At 49.3% G+C, this 12,500-nt stretch overlaps 1 protein-coding gene across 17 annotated transcripts in view; it reads right to left on the minus strand.

Annotated features, from left to right (window-relative positions):
* Galphao (G protein alpha o subunit) overlaps window positions 1-12,500 on the minus strand; it is a 154,875-nt gene that overhangs the window by 80,601 nt on the left and 61,774 nt on the right. The window lies entirely within an intron of this gene.

Genomic DNA, 12,500 nt, shown 5'->3' on the forward strand with positions numbered 1-12,500 from the left:
ATCAACGCACAATAAAAATCTGGAAATTCCGAACCGGACTTCACGGGTCGTGACCGACATAACGCCTTCAGCCCCCCCCCCCCAAACCCACCCAACCCCTCCCTTTACCTCCCTCCCAAGCCCTTTTCCCCTATACCATACCTCTCCTTACCCCTTCACAATACAGCACCTACCCCCCTCCCCCAACCCCTCCCCCCAACCCCCTTCCCCAACCCCCCCTGTATGATAGCTACCCCTCCTCCACCCCTTCCCCTGCGCTATCTCCTTCGCCTTTCCCCCTTTGTTTTTTAGGACACTAAATCACTCTCTATGACACAATGACACGAATGACAAAACTCGAATAACCTTAAATCGCGCCCACTAAAATATAAATAAAAGTCCTTGGCCAAATTAATCCCCATTAGCCTAACCTCATCCATAACAAGTATAAAAAAAAAAAATCCATAGACGCATAAATTACCATTAATTAACACCACCACTATCCCGCTCTTCAATAATAAATAAAAAATAAATAAATAAAAAAAATAAAAAAAATCTCCATTAGAAAGACCATCACCCACCATTACAAACAACAGAAAAGAGACCTCAGCCACACACGCCCTAATGACAACACCCCTCATGGCCAAACTAATCCGAGGCGAATGGCCGCTGGGTGTCCCGACGCCGTAATTTCTTCGGCCAACAAAGATCATCGTCGCAAAGCTTCGCGGCAAACACGCGGCCATCATCCCCGGCGGAAACGTAAATACGTTTTAAGAGATTTTATTTGGTCTTTTTTCTGGGGGGGGAGGGGAGGGGAGGGGAGGGGAGGGGGGGGAGGGGAGGGAGGGGGTGGTGTAAGGACAGGAAGAGGAACTGGAGGGGGAGAAACAGGAGGAGGTAGAGGGGAGGGGGAGGAAGGGGATGAAGGGGAGGAGGAGGAGGAGGGAGAAAAAGAGGAAGTCAGAGAGGGAGAGGGGGTGTAGCGTGACGTGTAGGAAGCTCCGTGTGCGCCAGGTGTCGTGTAGCAGGTGGTGACGCCGGCGTAACAGGTGGTAAAAATGTGTGACAGGTGGTGGTAGTGAAGGAGGAGGAGGAGGAGGAGGAGGAGGAGGAGGAGGAAGGAGGAGGAGGAAGAGGAGGAGGAGGAGGAGGAGGAGGAGGAGGAGGAGGAGGAGGAGGAGGAGGAAGAGGAGGAGGAAGAGGAGGAGGAGGAGGAAGATCAGGAGGAAGAGGAGGAAGAGGAGGAGGAGGAGGAGGAGGAAGAGCAGGAGTAGTAGTAGTAGTAGTAGTAGTAGTAGTAGTAGTAGTAGTAGTAGTAGTAGTAGTAGTAGGAGGAGGAGGAGGAGGAGGAGGAGGAGAAAGAGAAAGAGAAAGAGAAAGAGAAAGAGAAGGAGAGGGAGAAGGAGAGGGAGAAGGGAAAGGAGAAGAGGAAGAAAGGGAAGGAGGAGGAGGAGGACCAGTGTAGCAAAAGGAGGTTGTGGCGTGACGCAGTGAGATCTAGAACGAACGGAACGAAGTATGTTGTGACTTGTCGAAGAGTGTTATTGAGTGGCACTTGGGAGTGACATGACAAGTGACAAGAGAAGGGCATGATGAGTCATTACCTTGTCCCCCTTTGAGACACCCCTTTGGGCAGGGTCGTGTCAAGATAACACCCTTAGCGAAAGCCCTTTAAACAGGATCGAGGAAGTGCCTGCTTACACTCTGTGTGCTGAATTTCCCCCCTTTGGGACTGAGGGGCGTGTCATGAGGACGACAGTCGTGCAAGGACAAGGATCCGAGGGTGTAAGGGGGATGACCTGAGGCAAGACGGCGGGTGTAAAGGTGACGACCTGAGGCAATATGGCGAGTGATATCTAGCATGTTAAGGGCAAAGAAAGCAGAGGAATAGGGAGCGGGGGAGGAGAAGCTGGAGATAGAGAGGGGGGCGGGAAGTAGAAAGGGGGGCAAGGGGGTAAAAATTGAAAAAAAAGGAGAGGGAAATAGAGAGGGGGAGAGGGGGAAGGGGAGGGGGAGATCAGGAGGGAGAAAAGGGGAGAGGGGGAGATTGGGAGGGAGCGAGGAGAAAAGAGAAATGTGGGAGATGGGGGGCGAAAAGACTGGGGACGGGGAAGAGGACGGAGGGGAGATAGGGAAACGGTGGGGGGGGGGAAGGAGGAGGAAAACGAAGAGATGGAGAGGAGAGAAATGAAGAGTAATAAGAAAGGAGAAGGTGAGATGCGAAGGTAGGAGGGGGGGGGGGGTAAGGTGGAGAGGAAAGAAGAGGGAGTGCCACTTCTACATCCTCACGTTCATTCGCCCTCACTCCGTCATCTGCTCTCGCCACTCCATCACCACAACTTGTACCCAGCTCCAAAAAAGGGTACCCGCTTTCCTCTCTTTTGGACATTTTCTTTTTCTCCCTCCCAGATTATTTTTTGTTTGCTTTTTGTTCTTGGAAGTTCCGTTCAAAATATGAATGGCACACACACACACACACACACACACACACACACACACACACGCACACGCACACGCACACAACTTATACAGCATATATACACACAAATGCACTCACTTTCATAAACAAAAGCACACTCACACTCACATATTAAAAAACACACCATAACACTGTCAATAAAAAAAACACATTCCCTTCATTCCACTTGGTTTTTATTTGGAGTATCACGTGATATCACTTACCACTCGACACTCTAAACTTCCCCTTCATAAGCCCCCACCCCCCCACCCTATAAACCCTACGAACCCCCTGCCCTTCCCTCTATCTCTACCCCATCCTTCTCTACCTTCCATCCCTACTCCCATTTCTTCCCCCAAAACCTTAGTACTCCCTCCCCCCCACCCTTCCTCTCGATCTCAACTTTCATTCCCATCTCTTCCTCTAAGATCTTAGTATCCCCTCTCCCTTTCCCTCTCCCTATCCTTCTCCCTCTCCCTCTCCTTCTCCCTCTCTCCCTTCCCCTCTATCCCTTACTCCAATTCCATCTCTTCCTCAAACCCTTTTTACCTCTTTCCTTTCTCTTTCCTTTCCCCTTCTTCCCAACACCCACTTCCCCAAATTAAAGTCTCCCCTCCACCTTCTCCCCCATCACCCCCCCTCCCCCGCCTTCCCACACCCAAGACCTCACTCTTTGCAATTTGAAGAGAGCAGATGGTGCGTACCGTCAGCTAGTTCTTCTAGGGCAAGGTGCGACTTTAAATCTCCAATAGAGTGTAACTTTAAATGTATAAAAGCAAAAGAAATCATCATTTAACATTTAGTCACCATCATCACCATCTCCAGCTGCACCGAAAGCCGCGGCAACACTACAGTTGAGCAAACAACTCCCCAAAAAACAATATATGAAAAACACAATTGTGGAAATGAGTGGAAAACCAAAGTACTCACAAAAATGCAAGTAATGTTAATTTAAAACAATTTTTTTCGTGAGTTGTTATTCTTCGTAATTAAACACTTCGTCATCATTCCATGCTTGTGTCAGGCAATGAACATTCGTAACATGCTAGTAGCTTCCCACGTACTTCTTGAAGTGCAACATGTATCTTCAACATCCTAATCAAAGCAATTAAAATAAACGAACCTTTAAACAGCATGAAAAAACAGACACCTAAAACATCTTTAACTCCAAAATATCTTTATCTCCAAAACGCATAAAAAAGACCTAAAAAGAAGAGAAAGAAAAAAAAAGAAACATAAAAAAAAACATAACGAAAAGGAAAGGCCACAGTGCCATGAAGAGCTCACAGGTGAAACGCACGACAGGTACATATTGTTAACTAAATTGTATGACGGGACGGCCTGGGTACGAAAAATCATCTGCTACGAACAATGGCCGCCCTGCCAGAACCGGACGGGAAGAAATATCATCAGCTGCAGGAATAAGGTGGAAGATTGAGGGTGCCATTGCAACTGGTAAGAAGAGAGTGCCACTGCAACCGACAAGAAGAGTTACACTGTAACCGTTAAGAAGAGAGTGTCATTGCAACTGGTAAAAGAGAGGGCCATTGCAGCCGGTGATAAGAGAGCTCGCATGCCACTGGAACTGGTAAGAAGAGCGAAAGGGTGCCACTGGAACCTGAAGAAGTAGAGTGCGCCCTGACACCAGAGAGGAAGAACAAGAGTGCCAAGTGTTGGGTAAGAAGACTAATGTCGAGGTGCCGCAGAGGAGGAGGAAGGAGGAATAAGGAGAAGGAGGAGGGGATGAGGGGGTGGTGGCAGAGGAGGAGGAGAAGGGGGAGAGGGAGGAATAGAAGAAGGAGGAGGAGGAGGAATAGAAGAAGAAGAAGAAGAAGAAGAAGAAGAAGAAGAAGGAGGAGGAGAGGGAGGTGGAGGAGATCGAAAATGAAAATCATGACAGTGTTGGAGGAAGAGGAAAACCATGAGAGGAGAGGATATGGTAAGGACTACCTCCATTCCAACAAGAAAACGGTATGATACCATGGTTCCAGAGAGGGACAAGAATACCAAAGATAAGGTAGGAGAAGGAATGCATGCCATAGTACACTAGGCCATAAAACACACTCAAAGTGCTCAACAAGTTGATAGCCTGTGTTCGTCAGGGTGATGACAATGACAAGTTGTCAGGCATGCGAAAACAAACCTTAACTCATACACAGATCTCTCAGTTTAATTTTGTTTAAAAACGATTATTGTAAACTGTTTGATCTTTACCAAAGGAGGTTTGATCCTAATAATTATATTTTCTGTTTACTTTAATACAATTAACACATGAAACAATACTTTATAAAACCCCAGAACCCGTCTCTGCAATACGGAAAAAATTACCTTGCATTTTTTTTCTGAAACATTATTCATACTATATCCTTTTTGCAATTTTGTTTTTTTACTCCTCCAAAATGAGATGTGTTTCTGAACCATCGTATGGATAGAAAAAAAACTTTACGTGCTTTTCAGAATCATTGTTCATATTGCATATCTTCCCTTACTTTTTCATTACGAGATGTGTTTCCTAACCGCAGTATGGATGGAACAACCGCCTTGCATATTACTCCCAAACCATGTTCATACTACGTTTGTTTGTTCTCCTATGAGATGGAATTCTGTACCAAAGCACCACCATGTATATTTTTTTCCAGAAATATTGTTCATATTGTATTTTAGCTATTTTTTTCATATCTGTCGAACATTGCAAGAGTCGAGCTCGCAACCCCCATCCTACCTCGACCCCCCCCCCCCCTCCCTTGTACTGTCGAACCGCACAAACATTTCATTATCGCTCCTCTTATGGAACGTAGAGTAGATTAAGCTTACCCCTTCTCCTTGTATATTTTATAATGCACACGCTTCCTGAAGGAGGAGCAGGAGGGAAGAGGAAGGGGAGGGAAAGGAAGGAGGAAGAGGATGGGGGGGGAGGAGGAGGAGGGGAAGGGGAGGAGGAAGGGGAGGAGGAAGGGGAGGAGGAAGGGGGGGGGAGGGGAGGAGGAAGGGGAGGAGGAAGGGGAGGAGAGGAGGAGGAGGAGGAAGAGGAGGAGGAGGAGGAGGAGGAGGAGGAGGAGGAGGAGGAGGAGGAGGAGGAGGAAGGGAAGGGGGAGGTGGGAGAGGGAGAGAGCGAGAGGGAAGGGGTAGGCGGAGGAGGAGGGGGAGGAAGAGAAGGAGGAGGAAAGGAGGGGGAGGAAGAGAAGGAGGAGGAAGGGAGGGGGAGGGGAAGGGGAGGAGAAAGAGAAGAAGGAAGAGGAGGGAGGAGTAGGAAAGGGAGGAAGATGATGATAAGGATGAGGAAGAGAAGAAGGAGCAGGAGAAGGAGGAGAAGGAGAAGAAAAGGAAAGGAAAGAGAAGTAGTCGTAGCGGTAGAAGAAGAAAAGGGACAAAGACTGTCAAGACAGCCACGTCACCTGATCCATAAGAGTGAATCTATTACAAGAAGAAGAAGAAGAAGAAGAAGAAGAAGAAGAAGAAGAAGAAAGGGAGATAGGACGCGTTATTATACCAAATATGGAAGAGCCCTCAATTCCACCACGAATGGAGGGCGTAATGTAGGGCGCGCGAGGAGTAGGAGGAGAAGGAGGAGGAAGAGGAGGGGGTGGAGGAGGAAAAAGAATGCCCCGGTGCCAGTCAGGAGAGGGTGCGTGCCAAAGGACCCTGGGACGCGTGATTCGCCGGATGAAAGGGCCGTCAACAGGGAAGGAGGGGAAGCGAGAGGGGAAATTACAAAAGGGGAGCAGAGGCATGAACGAAAAAATTGTAATTACGGAACAATAATTATACTGATAATAATAACTACAACAACATTATAACAAGCATAGTTAAACATACAACCACCAATAAAAAGAGTGAAAAAAATAAAGACGTGTAATAAAAATTAAAAGGAAAGGCGTCAATCAAAAACTTTACATCTAGGACAGTAAAACTAGGACCTACTGCAACATTTTGCGAAAACCACACTGATCCCCGTCTCCTGCAACAGAGCGCCTAAAACTATGCAAATTTGACGACCCTGAGCCGGCAAATCTAACCAAATCGACAACACTTCGGCTAAATCTTCGAAAATATAGTTGTTATTGTTGTTTTTGCGCGTGTGTTTGTGTGTGTTTGTGTTTGTGTTCGCGTGCTTGCATGTACGATGGGAGAGGATTATGATAAGTAGGGAATGTAGAACAGAGGGGTGGGTTAGGGAGGGGGGGAGGGAGGGAGGGAGGGAGGGAGGGAGGGAGGGAGGGAGAGAGAGAGAGAACTAGAGAGAGAGAGAGAGAGAGAGAGAGAGAGAGAGAGAGAGAGAGAGAGAGAGAGAGAGAGAGAGAGAGAGAGAGAGAGAGAGAAAGAGAGAGAGAGAGAGAGAGAGAGAGAGAGAGAGAGAGAGAGAGAGAGAGAGAAAGAGAACTAGAGAGAAAAAGAGAGCGCGAGAGTGAGAGAGTGAGAGAGTGAGAGAGTGAGAGAGAGAGAGAGAGAGAGAGAGAGAGAGAGAGAGAGAGAGAGAGAGAGAAAGAGAACTAGAGAGAGAGAGAGAAAGAGAACTAGAGAGAGAGAGAAAGAGAACTAGAGAGAAAAAGAGAGCGCGAGAGTGAGAGAGTGAGAGAGTGAGATAGTGAGAGAGAGAGAGAGAGAGAGAGAGAGAGAGAGAGAGAGAACTAGAGAGAGAAAGAGAACTAGAGAGAGAACTCGAGAGAGAGAGAGAGAGAGAGAGAAAGAGAACTAGAGAGAGAGAGAGAAAGAGAACTAGAGAGAGAGAGAGAGAGAGAGAGAACTAGAGAGAGAGAGAGAGAGAGAGAGAGAGAGAGAGAGAGAGAGAGAGAGAGAGAGAGAGAGAGAGAGAGAGAGAGAGAGAGAGAGAGAGAGAGAGAGAGAGAGAGAGAGAGAGAGTGAGAGAGAGAGCGCGAGAGAGGGAGAGAGAGTAAGAAGCGTAACGCCTCCATTGTGGAGTGTGTTTGATTAGTAAACAAGGCGTCCATTGAGCGACCCCGAGCTTTCTTCGGTCGCTTGTACTTGACGGGGAGGTCCAGCCAAGCCATGAATTAGCTCTCTGCTCTGGAAGAAATGTGGGCGCGTGGGCGGTTGTGGGTGTGGGTGGAGGAGAGTAGGAGGGTGTGGGCGGGAGTGTGGGTGGAGGAGAGTAGAGCAGGGAAAGGGAGGGAGGGAGAAAGAGGGAGAAAGAGGGAGAAAGAGGGAGAAAGAGAGAGAAAGAGAAAGAGAAAGAGAGAGGGAAATCAGTGAGGGAGGGAGGGAGAGAGAGAGAGAGAGAGAGAGAGAGAGAGAGAGAGAGAGAGAGAGAGAGAGAGAGAGAGAGAGAGAGAGAGAGAGAGAGAGAGAGAGAGAGAAAGAGAGAGAAAGAGAGAGAAAGAGAGAGAAAGAGAGAGAGAAAGAGAGAGAGAAAGAGAGAGAGAGAGATAAACACAGAATAAGCCTAAGCAAGAGGAGGTATCACTAGGATAAAAGGAGAGAAAGGAAGAGGACCCATAGGCCTAAGAGCAAGAGAGAAAATGAGTACGACGAATGCGAGTGAGAGTGAGAGTGGAAGTAATGTAAGGAGCGTGTTAGTATGAGCAATGTGTCAATGTGAGCAGTATAAGGTGGGTGAGTGGGTGGGTGAGTGGGTGAGTGGGTGGGTGAGTGGGTGAATGGGTGGGTGAGCGTGAGAAAGAGCGTGTGAGAGTGTGAGTGGGAGTGGGATGGGAGTAAGAATGGGAGGGGGAGCGGGGGGTGGGAGTAGGGAGTGGGAGCGGGGGGTGGGAGTGAGAGTGGGGAGTGGGAGTAAGAGTGGGAGTGGGAGCGGGGGGTGGGAGCTGGGAGTTGGGGTGGGGGTGAGAGCAGGGAGCGGGAGTGAGAGAGTGAGTGTGAGTGAGTGTGAAAGAGACAAAAATGTGCGTGCGCGCGCATGTGTCGTTGTGTTTGTTTGTGCGCGGGGATGAGCGCTTCGCAGAGGCAGCTCTACTTCCTGGTGAAGGTGCGAGACACTCCATCCCTTCATTGATCTCTGGCCGGCTCTGTCGCTGACGTCACTGATCATTGATTCTTTCGACTGCACGGCCAGTCTTCGACAATGCCCGTGCCCAGGCGCCGCGGTCGACCATACGGTTTGAATCGTGGCCATTGCTCGATAGCCCGGCATCCGCCACACCAGAAAACGTTGATCAAACTCATTGGGCGGCGGGGGGGACGGGGGCGTGGGCGGGAGGGGGGGGGCGTAGGCGGGGGTGGGCGGAGGCGCTCAAAGGACCCAAGAACGCCAAGAGATATGCTTTCATCAGACTAGGTCACCGTCATAGGTCACAAGGTCACGGACAGCGGATGCAAGCGACGGGCTATCTCCTGCAATCACGTCCTGGGGTCGAGGAGCACCCGGAGCGTCTTGGGTGCGGGGCGTGAGTGACACCGTAAGGAGGCGCCGGAGAGGCACCGTGCCACCAGGAGTGAGGCACGGCTTAACCTTCGCCATGTTTAATATTAACACACACGTGAAGGAGGAGTCAAAGAACTCATCAGGCAATACTACCCACCTTATCCCCCTCCTATCCTCCTCCTCCTCCTCCTCCTCCTCCCCACAAATACCTTCCCAAGGAGTGTTCAGAACCATGTAACGTTCTGACGTTCTAACGTACTCTACTTCCACACCTCCAGTGGGAGGGAAAAGAAGAAAAAAAAAAAGAAGAAGAAAGAAAAAGTAATCACCTGAGCTGTAAAGGCGTCTACAGAGCACTCAACTCCCACATCAACCCCCACACTGATCTTTACTGTGGTTTGTTGTGCCACCGAGAGCCCCATCTACCCCTCGCCACTCACAAGGTAAGAAAACCTGCATTGTTACTGCCGTTATACGAGTAAATCTTCCGTCAATACTGGTAAATATTTTGCTTCTGGTGCCTGCCTGTGAGTTGGTCTGTCCCTCCTCGAACCCCAGCCGCTGCCTCTATGCAGGTGTGTGTGTGTGTGTGTGTGTGTGTGTGTGTGTGTGTGTGTGTGTGTGTGTGTGTGTGTGTGTGTGTGTGTGTGTGTGTGTGTGTGTGTGTGTGTGTGTGTGTGTGTGTGTGTGTGTGTGTGTGTGTGTGTGTGTGTGTGTGTGTGTGTGTGTGTGTGTGTGTGTGTGTGTGTGTGTGTGTGTGTGTGTGTGTGTGTGTGTGTGTGTGTGTGTGTGTGTGTGTGTGTGTGTGTGTGTGGCAGCCCTGATATCGCGCCAAATGGGACCTCATGGCAAAAACACAACCGGAAAGAAAATATGCAATACGCCCCGCCCCCCCTTCTCCCTAACTCCCCTCCAGATCGATGTGAAATTGTTCATCAATATTGACTGCGGGAGTTTATATCGCATAGCAGCTGCAGATTCATGGACTGGCTCTGCGTCCACAAGCTAAACAAGAGATGAATTTCCGAGCCACGAGAAAGAGCCAGCAACAAACGTGATAGAAGAGAGAGATATGCATGGATCACAAAAAAAAAACACGAGAGATTGAAGAGATAAGGGAAGAAAAATGCGTGGCGCCACAGCCCTCGCCAGCCCCAGGTATCGGAGGCTCCATAAACAAACAGTACACAGCGAAGCTTCCTTCACACAACCGCCGAAAATGCGTCAACAGATGAACACTTTGTTCTCTTCTCCACCTCATCCTCGACCGCTGCTTGAACCCATAACACTGACGTGAGTGTGACCAAACCTTTCAGGATAATCCACACGTACTCACATACATCCACGCGCACATACACTCACACTCGCTATCTTCCATGCGCTTACATGAACTCATTAATGTAAATCAAAGAAAGAAAGAAAGAAAGAGAGAAAGACGATTATGATTTACCAAGTCATTTTCTCATTTCCTCACACATCCAATCACTCACTCATGCAATGACTCATCCGTACATCCACTGTTATGGACTCACAGTTGTTCACTCATTTCCCAAGCTTTCAGTCGACATCTCTCACTTACTCACCCACTCTCATAGCCCCTCCCTCACGCCACTTACCCAATCACTCACTCACCAATTCTATCAGTCATCCATGCACTCCAGAACTCATCCACGACTTCTGGCCACGAGATCAAAGAAGACCATGTTAAATCAAAACACAAAATAAACATCGTAAATAAATAGTTGCAATCTCTCTCTCCCATGCTCTCGCCTGCCTTGGACCCCTAACCCCTTCCTCCCTCTGCCTCAACCCCTACCCCTAAGTCCTCTCCCAACATCATACCCGGGCTCCATGCCCCTCCCTCCTCTGCCCCAACCCTTGGCCCTCTCACCATACCCAAGTCCCTCCCCCCCAGTCCCAGCTCATGCCCCACCTCCCTTGCCCCAGCCCCAGCCTTCCCCCACTCTCCTCCCCATACCCTGTGCCCCACGCCCCCTAGCAGTGCCCTGGCTTTCATCAGTAGACCTACGTCAGGTACGCGCGGGCGCCTGGGCGAAGGCAGAGAGGGGCGGAACCGACACCACAGAGCCTGCCGTTGTTCCTAGCAACAGCAACCATCTGTCTGGCCCGTCGGCATTTTCTATACTTCGATATCTTGCCTTTATTTGGGAGACATAGTTAAATATCTAACTCTTAATACATATATTTTTTAGACGAGGGGAGACATAGGCTTTGTGTTTGTCTACTTTTTTGCTCGAGTCTGGTGTTGGTGTTCCGATCTGTATGTAAACAGAGCGGGTCTGTTTGTGTTGGACAAGGTACGTGTTCCTGTCAGCGGCAGTGCAATGAGTCACTCCTTATGCTAATGAAATACAACTACGATTTCACAGCCAAACCTCATGGGATTTTGGAGGATCAGAAGTTAATCCAAACTTCCTTTCGACGAAGTTCGCCTAAACTTCCTTTCTAAATAGGAATCTAAGTTCATAAGCAGACTCAACCCTTCACAAGGTAGTGTCTCCGTACTACCCCCCCCCCCCACCCTTCCCTCTTCACCCTTCACAAAGAGGTCGTTTAGGGTGACGTTCTCGTCCAAGAGGCGCGGCAGGCTGTCTATCCAGCGACATGAAGCAAAAGCATCAGAGGTCCCTTGCTCCGGGAGTACTTGCGCGTCCCTTGCCATCATCATAAGCGGTTCCTGTTGCACCACTCTGGCTCCGGGCTGCCACCTACCTCCCCCCCCCCTTCACCATCCCCTCCCCATCCCCATCCCCATCCCCCTCCGCTACCCCAGCGAGACTCTACCGGCCACTGTCTGTTGCATGGTCACAGGGCATGTTGCAAATATCTGCCCAGACAGGGAGTCTTGGCTTATCGGACACATAAGGCGGAACAACACAGAGAATATTCTATGAGTCAACAGTCGCGACAACACATGCTGACAAGACTCGCTGAATCGTTGCAGAAATCAACCTCACGTACAGTACACAATAACTGCGTTCTGCTCGCTCGCTCGCTCGCTCGTTCTCTCTCTCTCTCTCTCTCTCTCTCTCTCTCTCTCTCTCTCTCTCTCTCTCTCTCTCTCTCTCTCTCTCTCTTCCACTCCCTCTCTTATTCCCCATTTCCTTCCACTCTCTTATTCCTACGCTCACGCCCTTTCTCTCTCCCTTTCCTACTCCTACTCCTACTCCTACTCCTACACCCCATAACAAAAACAACAACCACACATAACAATGCATAAAAAGAGAGAGAGAAAAAAGAAAATGTAATATTCGTTGTCAATAATTGATCAATTAAGCTCTTTTTCCCTCTCTCCCTCTCCCTCCATCTCTCGCATTCCCCTTTCCACTCCCACTCCCTCCCCCACTCCCACTCCCTCTCCCACTCCCACTCCCACATAATAAAAACAATAACCACACCGAATCAATGCATAAAAAGAGAGAGAAAAAAGAGAAAAGGTAACATCCTGTTGGAGTTCACAAGGGGGTGTTCTTCCTCCGGTAAACACAAACCGTATCGTTTGTTTATCATCTCGGCGCGTTCGCCTCCGACATGGCGAGATACAAGGCCGCTTTATAGGCTTTGATTAATGTGGAATCTATTGGGCTTTTGATGTGGAGTCTGTTGGGGGGGGAGGGGGGTTGATGTGGAGTTTGTTGGGGGGGAGGGGGGGTTGATGTGGAGTTTGTTGGGGGGAGGGGGTTGATGTGGAGTTTGTTGGGG

The sequence above is a fragment of the Penaeus japonicus genome, unplaced genomic scaffold (assembly GCF_977035675.1).
Source record: "Penaeus japonicus unplaced genomic scaffold, GWHDUDI00000001_assembly GWHDUDI00000016, whole genome shotgun sequence".
In the NCBI taxonomy this organism is placed as follows: Eukaryota; Metazoa; Arthropoda; class Malacostraca; order Decapoda; family Penaeidae; genus Penaeus; species Penaeus japonicus.